Source organism: Ailuropoda melanoleuca, chromosome 5, assembly GCF_002007445.2.
Source record: "Ailuropoda melanoleuca isolate Jingjing chromosome 5, ASM200744v2, whole genome shotgun sequence".
Lineage (NCBI taxonomy): Eukaryota > Metazoa > Chordata > Mammalia > Carnivora > Ursidae > Ailuropoda > Ailuropoda melanoleuca.
This window is the reverse complement of record NC_048222.1, coordinates 105,389,077-105,401,160: the sequence shown is the minus strand read 5'-3', so window position 1 is coordinate 105,401,160 and position 12,084 is coordinate 105,389,077. Positions and strand designations below refer to the sequence as shown.

Here is a 12,084-nt window from a genome sequence, read left to right as displayed (position 1 = left end):
GTATATACTTAAAACTTAAGAGTTAATTCTTTTTTTTTTTTTTTAAAGATTTTATTTATTTATTCGACAGAGATAGAGACAGCCAGCGAGAGAGGGAACACAAGCAGGGGGAGTGGGAGAGGAAGAAGCAGGCTCATAGCAAAGGAGCCTGACGTGGGGCTCCGATCCCACAACGCCGGGATCACGCCCTGAGCCGAAGGCAGACGCTTAACCGCTGTGCCACCCAGGCGCCCCAAGAGTTAATTCTTAAAGGTAAAACTCATTCATGTAATATTAGTGATAGTCATTTACTGAAAAATTTATTTATAATCTTTTAGGATTTAATTGCATTCTCTCTACTTAAGTATAGAATATGCTGTATTAACCCTACTCATTTTTTTTAAGATTTTATTTATTTATTTGACGGAGAGAGCGCGAGTGAGCACAAGCAGGGGGAGTGGGAGAGGGAGAAGCAGATTCCCCGCTGAGCAAGGAGCCTGATGTGGGGCTCGATCCCAGAACCCTGGGATCATGACCTGAGCCGAAGGCAGCCGCTTAACTGACTAAGCCACGCAAGCGCCCCACCTTGGTTCCTTTTCTTCTGCTCAGCTATTATTCCCTTTATCTGCATTCCCCTCCCCAAAGACAACAGGTGCCACTGATCAGTTTGGAGTGTCTTTGCAACCATGAATTGTTCTGTGTGCATGCATTTGAAATTTAGGTAAATTGTGCTTTTGTCTTATATTCCACTTGCTTATTTTTGTGACTCAGCACAGTGCCCCTAAGCCACAACCCTACTCATTTTTTAAGTTAATACACATTTTACATTCATTACTAATAATACACAATAAATTATAACATAGTTTTTAAAATTTTATATCTAAGATGTGACCTGGATATCCTAGATGTGACCAGTACAGGATGTCTATGTGGACTTCCTTTGTAAAGCTGTAATAGTAACAGCTCAATTTGTCTTAATTGTAAAAATGCAGAAAATGGAACTATTCTCACCTCTTGGTCAGCAGATGACATTTAGCTATCAGTTCTCTTGTGGACAGAAAAGTTCTTCCTAAAATATGAAGCATTAGTAACCCTATTCCATGTGGAGCACATATCGACCTAGGTTTTGCTATTCCCTTCTGGCTGGGATGCCCATGCACTTTCACTCTCCTCTTTCTCTAAAAATGACCTTTCAATGTCTCCCAGTCTCTTTCACTGATTCTTCTTTACTTGACATTTTAAAATCTATTTATTCTTGGAGTGCCTGGGTGGCTCAGTCGGTTAAGTGTCTGCCTCAGCTCAGGTCATGATCCCAGGGTTCTGGGATAGAGCCCCACGTCAGGCTCCCTGCTCAGTGAGGAACCTGTTTCTCCCTCTCTCTCCACCTGCCACTCCCCCTGCATGTGTGCTTTCTCTCTCTCTCTCTGTTAAATAAATAACATCTTTTAAAAAAAGTTTAAGAAAAATAAAGTCTATTTATTCTTTCATTCATTCAACCAATAATCACTGATTTCTAACTAAATGCAAGGCACTATTCAAAATGCTGAGGTTGCAAGGTAAATAATCGAAAAAGTCCCTACCTTCATAAAGCTCTAGTGATGGAGACATAAACAAACTAATACGTACATATCATACCAAATAGTGGCAAGCACTATGTAAAAAAATAAATAAATAAATAAAACAAGATACAGGGGATACAGAATGAGGGTTGACATGGTGGTATTTTAGAAAGGGTGTTCAGACGTGTCCACTCTGAGGAGGTGACATTTTTGCAGAGACCTGAAAGAAATGAGCAAAGCAAAGATCTGGGGAAAAGTGGTTGAGGCAGAGAGAACATCATATGCAAAGCCACCAAAACAGGAACGAACTTGGCACTTCTGAAGAGGAACAATAAAGGCAAGTGAGGCTACAGCAGAGTAACAGAGGACGACCAGAGAGGAAGCCAGATAACCAGGATATCAGTGGCTACAGCAAGAACTTGAATTTTGTTTTAAGTCAGATGAGCAGTCATTGGAGAGATTTGAGCACAGGCATATGATCTAACTTACAATATAAAAAGATTATTCTCGCTGCTGTATAGAGAAACACCACACGGGGAACAGGTGAAGTGAGAAATAATGGCTACTTGGACTAGGGCCCTAGTGATGGATGTGGTGATAACTGGTCTGATTCCGAATATATTTTGAAGGTTGAGAGGGTGGACAATGGGGTATGAGTAAAAGGGAGGAATCAAAGATTCCAAGCTTTTTAAAGGCCTGAGCAAACTGGTTAATGGTGCTGTCTTTTACTAACATGGCAAATACTGGGGAAGAGCAGGACTTTTTCTTTGAGTTTTGATATTGGACTTGTTCAGTTTAAAATGCTTATGAATAGGGGTGCCTGGGTGGCTCAGTCAGTTAAGCATCTGACTCTTGGTTTCAGCTCAGATCATGATCTCAGAGTCGTGATATTGAGCCCCTGCATTGGGCTTGGTGCTCAGTGGGGAGTTTGCTTAAAGATTCTCTTCCGCTGCCCCTCCCCCACTCGCTCATCAGTGCTTCCTCTAAAACAAATATATAAATCTTAAAAAAAAATAAAACGCCTATGAACATATATCTAGTTCAAAAGGAGCTAGATATATAAATCTAGAATTCAGGGAGATCCATGAGATAAAGTGTAAACACTTAGGAAAAAGATATTGATAGAGAAGATATCTAAAACTTTAGTCCTAAGGTACTCTAACAATTTAGGGTATGAAAACAAGATAATGCAGTAAAAGAGAATGGAAAAAAAAAAAAAAAAGGTAAGAAGATAGCCAGGAGAGGGTGGCTTCTTATTCCAGAAACAAAGTAAGAAAATGTTACCCAAAAAAAGAATCAATTAATTTTGTCAATAATGGTGACAGGACAATTAAGATGCGAACTGAGTATATGCATTTCACAACATGGAAGTTGTTCATCAATGCCTCTGACAAGACTGATTTCAATAAACTGGTGCAAGAGAAAGCTTGATTCGAGTAGGCTCGAGAGATAATGGGAGCTGAGGAGTGAAGGACAAAAGAACAGACTACTCTTTCGAGTGGTTCATGATAACTATCACCTATTACTCCTTCTTACCCCATATGCCTATGAAACATTTCTGAAGCTTGGGTTTGAATCTTCAACTAGTAGGTGATATCATCCTCGTTATTATGGAAATACATCAATGTGTCAAAAACTGAATTCACACATTTGCTCTACAAACCTGCTTCACTGTAATTCATAGCATCATTTATCCAGGCACCAAACCTAAAGAATCATCTTTAGACATACAGATGGCCAAGAGACACACAAAAAGATGCTCAATGTTACTTATCATCAGGGTAATACAAATCAAAACCACAACAAGATATCACCTCACACTTGTCAGCATGGCTAGTATCAAAAAACAAGAAATAACAAGTATTGGCAAGGATGTGGAGAAAAGGGAACCCCCATATACTGCTGATGGCAAAGCAAAATGGTACAGTCACTATGAAAAACAGTATGGAGCGTCCTCAAAAGATTAAAAATAGAACAATACAATCTAGCAATTCCACTTCTGGTTATTTATGCAAACAAAACAAAAACACTAATTCAAAAAGATCTATGCACCCGTTTACTCCAGCATTATTTACAATAGCCAAGATACAGAAGAAACCTAAGGGTCCACCAAAAGATGAATGAATAAAGAAAATGTGGGGAGTGTGTGGGTGTGTGTGTTGCATGTATGTATATAGAGAGGTAGGTAGATAGGAGGAATGTTACTCAGCCATTAAAAAAAAAATCTTACCATTTGTGACAACATAGATGGATCTAAGACGGTATTCTGCTAAGTGAGATAAGTCAGATGGAAAAAGAGAAATACTGTATGATTTCACTTAAATGGGAAGTCTAAAAACAAAACAAACGAACAAACAAAAAAAAGGAAATAGACTCATAGATATAGAGAACAATCTGGTGGTTGCCAGAGGGGAGGGAAGTGTGGGGCTGGGTGAAATAGGTGAAAGTGATTGAAAGGAACAAACTTCTGGGGCACCTGGCTGGCTCATTCGGTGGAGCATGTGACTCTTGATCTCTGGATTGTGTGTTAGAGCCCCCATGTTGGGTGTAGAGATTACTTAGAAATAAAATCATAAAAAAAAAAAAACAAACTCCCAGTTATAAAACAAATAGGTCATAGAGATGTACTGCATGGCATAGGGAATATAGTTAATAATATAACTGTATGGCAACAGATGGTAGCTACATTTATCATGGTGATCACTCTGTAATTATATAAATGTTGAAGCATTATGTTGCATACCTGAAATTAATATTGTATGTCAACTATACTTTAAATGAATAAACAGACAAATAAAATAAAGAAACAACTTTATGTCTCTCCATCCCTTATAGTCAAACAAATGCCGAATCCTGGAGAATTAACCCATCCCTTGAATGCATCCCCTTAACCACTTAACTAGTTGAGGCTCTTATCATCTTTCCCTTTAACTAACCGTAAAGGTGAGGAGAAATGTTTTTTCTATGGATTTCTAGGATTTCTCTGAAATCCTAACATTTCTCCTGACCTCCACGTCTCATCCTTTTTCCCCATCTCATCCCTTTCCCCTCCATGGGATCTATTTTCCATACTGCTGCCAAAGCTCTTTCTTTTATAGTACAGCCAATTACATGGTACTTCCATTCAAACGTCTTAAATGGCTCCTCATAGCCTATAGCAGGGAATGGTAAACTATAGTCCATGGGCCAAAAACGACCAGCCACCTGTTTCCGTAAATAAACTTTTACTGTAATACAATCACACTCATTTGTTTACATATTGTCTATGGTGGCTTTTATACTACAGCGGTAGAACTGAGTAGCTGTGACAGAGACCACGTTGACTGCAAACTGAAAAGTATTTATTATCTGGCTATTTGCAGAAAAATTTTGCTGAACTGACCTAAAGAACTAAGCCAAATATCTTTAAGATGTTACCAAGAATCCTCATATTGGACCACAACTGCCTTTCAGTGTCTCTCCTTTTTTATGTTTCCTACACAGCATGGCACATAAGACCAGTTAACAGAGCAATAAGCATTCTCCGATGTGCCAAGAATTTTCTCTGACTTCATTCACCTTCCTCAGAATTCACCAAGTATTAATTTAATAAATATTTAATTTAGTGTCCTCTGTGTTCCAGGTAGTCCTTTAAGCTCTAGGAAAAAACCAATGAGCAAAACAGTCCCATTCATCCTGTCATGGAGCTAATGTTCCAGCAGGATAAGACATAATAAGCAAATAAATATATTTATGACAGATGGTGAGTAACATGAAGAAAAATAAAACTGGAAGTAAGTAAAAGGGCTTGGGGTAAGGGATGTAATTTTAAATGGAGAGGACAGAGAAGTCCTTACTAAGAAGGTGACATTTGAGCAAAGACTTGACAAGGGTTAAGGAATGAAGCTATCTAAAGAATTTCTCAGGAAAAACAAGGGCCCTGAATTGGGAAGATACTGGAACATTTGAAGAATACCATGGAGGTCCTGCTTAATTAGAACAGAGAGAGAAAGGGGGCAAATAATACAAAAAGAGGTCAAGAGCTAATAGGACTTTGAAGGGCAGAGGTAGATGGCGTTTGAGGCTTGCATTTAAGGACTTAGGCTTTTACTCTCAACTGGGAAACCAGTTGCTAAGATGGCAAAGTTACTAAGTTAATAAGATGGAGAAGACCAGGTTTGAAGGAATAAAGAAATAAAGATCAGGGATTTGGTTAATTTTGAGACACATTTTATATATTCAAAGGGAGATATCAAGGAGTGAGTTAGATACCAGGATAATGTACAGGCTAGAGACATAAATCTGGGAAGTTTCTTAGGACTCTCTAGCAACCTTTAAGATACAAGTCCAGTCTCAGGATGCCTGGGTGCCTCAGCTGGTTAAGCAGCTGCCTTGGGCTCAGGTCATGATCCCAGGGTCCTGGAATGGAGTCCACATGGGGGGACATTGCTCAGCAGGGAGCTTGCTTCTCCCTCTGCCTACCATTCCCCCTGCTTGTGCTCCCTGCCCCGCCCCGATATAAAAAAAATTTTTTTTAAAGATACAAGTCCAGTCTCACTCTATGAAGTCACTCACAACCTCACCTCCCTAGTCAGAATTAATTTCTTTGTGTTTATATCTTATTATGCCACTTATCACTGTCTAAGCTGTATTAAAAATAGTTTTATATATACCTTTCTCATCAGAAGGTATGTGAGATAAAGAACTGTGTTTACCTTACCCTTTTAACTCAAGTGCTGTCTAGGATATATTGCATGTGATAAATAACCAATAAATGCTGACTTAAGTATGTTTTTGAAGATTTTAGTTCAACTGTCATAGGAAGTTTTCTGCCTGAAGGCTGGGAGCTAGATACTTATTTCCTAACTAAACCTGCTCTTCTGTGTTCTCTACACACATGTCCAAGTCGAATTTAATTTCTCTTTCTGTCTCCCATCTTACAAGACCAATCAATCACCAGATCTCAACAGTTCTTACCTTCTAAACACATACTAAATTCATCTACATTTCTCTACTACCATTGCCACTACTGAGTTCAAGACTCCGCTATCTCTCCCCTAATTAACACTTTACTGATTGCTTCACTCCTGCTCATAGTTGATACATACTCAAACATCAACCACAGTGTTCTCTTCAAAACCACAAAATCTGTTCAAGTCTCTACTTCAACCCTTCCAATGTCTCCTTACCGTCCCAGGATAAAGTTCAACCTCCTTACCAAAGCTTATATGGCCCCTCATGTTAGGCCTTGGATTTCCTCTCCTCTCTCTTCTCTTCATTTCTGATGCTATATCTAGGAGCCCACATAGCCTTAATTATACCAAACTGCTGGTACTGTTTTATTGTCAGTATCTCTTCTAAGGAGTAAGTTCATTAAGGGCAATGGCTGTGTCTTATTTGGCACTGTATCACAACCAGGGCCTGATAGTGCCTAAATATAATTAAAATAAAAAGTTTAAAATTAAGTATTGCCTCAGGACTCCCTCAAACTTTTTACTCAAATTATACTAAAATTTTAGTATAGGTTATTTTAGTACTGTATAATTGTCCTAAATTCTAAGCTTCTGGAAAAGTTTGGCTCTCCAATAATCATTTTAGATCCATATACTATTGCACTCCATTCTGAAATAATGAACCTAGGTGATATTTATGACTCCTTCCACTCTTCAATCCTAATTATTAATAATTTCTGTAGGAGAGAAGGAAAAGAGTTTAAATTGAGCAAGTCCGATTGTACATAATCATTAAATTAAATGTATTGACACTAAGGTCCCTGAAATGAGTATGTTGCCTCAGAGCCAGGGGAAAAATGAGTGACATGAACTGCATAGAAAAGCTTAGATATGTATGTAATACTTAGATGTGATTACCTAGTGAAATTCATTCAAGTTTTATGAGCCCATGATTTGCTTCACAAAATTTGGCTGTAACAGTTCAGTAATCTATTTTGCACTTCAGTGTCTAAACTTAATTGAGTTTTGTTTGTTTCTTTGTTTTTTAGAGAGAGAGAGGGATAGAGAGGATGCACGTGAGCTGGGGAGTGGGAGGCCACAGGGCAGAAGAAAGGGAGAGAGAAGTTTAAGCAGGCTCTATCTATGCCCAAGGCAGAGCCTGACACTGGGCTTGATCTCACAATCCTGAGATCATGACCTGAGCCAAAATCAAGAGTAGGATGCTTAACTGACTGAGCCACCCAGGCACCCTTTAAGTGAGTTTTTAAGACTTGAAACACAAAATCTGCTGGGGATTTTAAAATATTATGTATCACAATGATGATTCTCCAACCCACTTTTAGCACATCCCGTTTCAATGCTCAAGAATACCTATTATTGCTACTACCTATCAATATTTAGATGAAGTACAACATCAGGAACATTGTCCGAAGCATACATGGCTTGATACAGTAGCCATTAGCTACAAGTGGCTATTGAACACTTGAAATATGGCTAGTCTAAATAGAGATGTGTTATTATAAATATAAAATACATACCAGACTCAAAAACAGTAGGAAAAAAGAATGTAATATATCTAATTATTTTATATTGGTTACACGTTGAAATAACAATATTTTGGATACTAAAATTAATTTCACCTGGCTCTTTTCACTTTTTAAAATGTGACTGTAAGAAAATTTAAAATTACACATGTGGCTGGCAATTGTAGCTTGCATTGTATTTCTTTTTTTTCCTAAAGATTTTATTGATTTGAGAGAGTGTGAGAGTGATAGAGATCACAGAGGAAGAGGGAGATGCAGACTTGCCACTGAGCAGGGAGCCCAACTCAAGGTTCAATCCCAAGACCCTGAGATCATGACCTGAGCCAAACGCAGCCACCTAACCAACTGAGCCACCCAGGAGCCCCTTGCATTATATTTCTATTGAACAATAGTAAGCCTACTTTAAAAAAAATATTTATTTACTTTATTTTTTTTTAAAGATTTTATTTATTTATTTGACAGAGATAGAGACAGCCAGCGAGAGAGGGAACACAAGCAGGGGGAGTGGGAGAGGAAGAAGCAGGCTCATAGCGAAGGAGCTTGATGTGGGGCTCGATCCCATAATGCCGGGATCACGCCCTGAGCCGAAGGCAGACGCTTAACCGCTGTGCCACCCAGGTGCCCCTATTTATTTACTTTAAAGAGAGAGAAAAAGAAAGAGCACAGGGGAGTGACAGAGGGAACGAGAAACCCAAGCAAACTCCCGGCTGAGCATGGAGTCCAAAGTGGGGCTCTATTTCACAACCATGAGATTAGGACCTGACCTGAAACTAAGAGTCAGATGCTCAACTGACTGCTCCACCCAGGCACCCCGAACAGCAGTAAGCCTACTTAACTGATCAACACCTCTAACAGTTTATCCAGGCAGAATGAAAGCATCATTGAGGGTCATACCTGAAATGAAACCACCAAAGATACACAAAAATACAAATGATTCCCAGAACTCTAAAATGGTAAGTCATGCTAAAATTCAAAGATTGCTTTAGTAAAATTTATTTAATAAAGTCTTTTTCTTCCCTAAAATAATTCACATTTTTACTTTAATTTCATAGGGATAACCTTTATTTTTTAGTAAGTTATTCTCTGAGTATTAGCAGAGTGCAAGAAATAGGGTTTCTAAGATATTAAAGTAACAGTTCCCCTTCAGTGCAAAAAGAGTTAAGTACTAGAAATGTTATCATGTTATTATTTTTCCCTAAAAAATATTAATCGTCTTTCTACCTCACAACTTCATTTTTGTTTTTTTAAAGATTTTTTTAAAAGGATTTTATTTATTTATTTGACAGAGAGAGAGAGAACACAAGCAGGGGGAGTGGCAGAGGGAGAAGCAGGCTCCCTGCTAAGCAGGGAGCCCAGTGGGGGGCTTGATTCCAGGACCCTGAAATCATGACCTGAGCCAAAGGCAGATACTTAACTGACTGAGCCACCCAGGTGCCCCTAAAGATTTTATCTTTAAGTGATCTCTACACCCAACGCGGGGCTCAAACTCACAACCCCGAGATCAAGAGTTACATGCTCTACCAACTGAGCCAGCCAGGTGCCCCACAACACTTCATTTTTGTAAAATGTCATGAAAACACGTTAGAAAATGTATACCATATTCATCAAGCAAGGTATACTTTAGAATACACTCAATAAAGTGATTCTCACCACCCATATTTCACTATCCTCTGTGTACTGTTCAACATTTTTCTTATTATTTCCAGAAACTTCAACAAGACAATACAAATAAGAACAGACTATAATTAATATTCCACTGAAATACAATGTTATATCTCAATGAAGTATTTATACTACTATAATGACTTAAATGTACTTTCTTATACATTTGTTCTTATACACTATATTATTATAATGACTTAAATATGCTCTCTAAAGTGTTAAAAAGTAACATTTTTTAAAAGGCAGGATAAAAGTAAAGAAGCAAGATTAAATACTTCCTCAGTTTTAAAAGGACCATCTAGCCATGTATAAGGAGGCTCTTTAAGCAGCCTGTGTAACCATGTATTACATATTTTTCAAAGTACTTGAAAAGTTGTAGGGATCAAATTAGTCAGTTATCAATATAGAAAATGTAATTTATCAATGTCCTATCTACCGTACAGATGTTTTGCAGTTAAAAAAAAAAAAAGGAGAATATACGTATTGGTTATAAGAGCAAGTAGGTTTTAGCAAATAGTCCTGAAAAAAATTTCTGTGCCTCTGAACAAGATTAAATAATATTATGAATGAAACTATATTTTTATTCAGGCCAAATCAACTTGACACTTGGAATTTTAAAAAAGTTTTTAAGTTTTTCCTTAACTCTGTACTCTATGTCTTCATACAGATGCTTTATATAACACTGCTAGAAACCCAGAGGTTAAGTAGCACAATAGCAAGAATTCAAATTCTAGTATTTGTCTAGTAGTTGGAGCTGTTTTATTAAAGACTGGTGGGGTATTCAAAAGAAAGTGGGATGAATCTAAGTCTTTATTATTTGTGAAGGAATAAGAAAAATTAGGAAGAAAGGTAAAGAAGTTCTTTTTTTGTTTTTTATTTTTTTTAGTTTTCAATGTTGCAGCCATTTTGTGTGGGTTTTTAATTTTTTTACAGGTAGGGTATTTTAAGTTAAGTGTTTGGGAAAATGGAACTAGACTTGTGCTAACTGAAGAATCTTGACAGAAAAAGGCTGAGATTCAGGAAAAAGAGATGACAGAACTACAAGGATCTATCCTATGCACCTCTGGTCTAACAAAGCATTAAGAAGGAATGTCTAGTACTCAGAGGTAGAAAGTTAAACATACACACTATCGGTTTATTGTGAAGTAGGAAAAAATAATTTTCAAATTCATGATTTTATTTTTGTTTAAATTTCCATTACCAAACTTAAATATGAGGTTATAACTTGGTCATGAGACGCTTAACAAATGAAAGAATTAACAAATTTTTTAAAAAATCATGTCTTCAATTCGATAACAAAAAAGTTAGGCTTATCACTGTTTTCATATGTCCATATCCCTTATTACTTCACAAAAGAGTTAAATAAGTAATTCAATAGCTTTGAGATTAGAAGGATTCAAAAATAATTATTAAATCTACTAGCTATTCTGATTTACTGTTATCTAATTACCCATCTCAAAATCATCTATTGATGATTTTTTTTTTTTAAGTAAGCTCTAAGCCCAATGAGGGGCTTGAACTCAAAACCCTCAGATCAAGAGTCACATGTTCTATTGACTGAGCCCTCTACTGATGATTCTTAAAGAATATGATATATAATTTCAGGAGTATTTCAGAGTACATTATTTGCAATATCAAAAAATCCTATAGATGTCCCAACATAAAAGATTATTTCTGCATATGATGTAATCTTCTTCAATAAAATATCTTTGATATATATATATATATTTTTTTAAAGATTTTATTTATTTATTCGACAGAGACAGAGACAGCCAGCGAGAGAGGGAACACAAGCAGGCGGAGTGGGAGAGGAAGAAGCAGGCTCACAGCGAAGGAGCCTGATGTGAGGCTCGATCCCATAACGCCGGGATCACGCCCTGAGCCGAAGGCAGACGCCCAACCACTGTGCCACCCAGGCGCCCCTAAAATATCTTTGATATAAGCAATGTTGTGCTGTATTGTAAGATAAAGTATGTGAATTCATGTTATAGTCTGCAAAGTATCACACCTAAAAGATATAATTATCATTAAATTTTTTAAAGGTACTCTATAGTAACATAAACATTAGTAATGTAACTTTTCCGCTTTTAAGCCCCAATATTTCTTATATGGTGCCTATCATTTTCTTCCATATAGTATAAATATTTATATATAAGTCATATTTCTTTATGAGACTATAAGGAATTTCATATCCATAGGCATATCTCATTATATTCAACAGCATCTAACACAGTACCTATCAGAGAGAGACAGTATGTCATGAAAATAAAATACTGTAACTTCTGAGGGTAGAAGCAAAGATCTAATAAGGATTATGTTAGCTACTGGGCAAAGTTTTTGATTTTTTACAGTAGTGAACATACATATAGATAGGAGAACTTTTCTTTTCCCTCAATAATAATGCAACCT

At 37.1% G+C, this 12,084-nt stretch overlaps 1 protein-coding gene across 5 annotated transcripts in view; it reads right to left on the bottom strand.

Moving 5' to 3' along the window:
- Positions 1–12,084, bottom strand: part of LRBA (LPS responsive beige-like anchor protein) — a 725,452-nt gene that overhangs the window by 151,370 nt on the left and 561,998 nt on the right. The window lies entirely within an intron of this gene.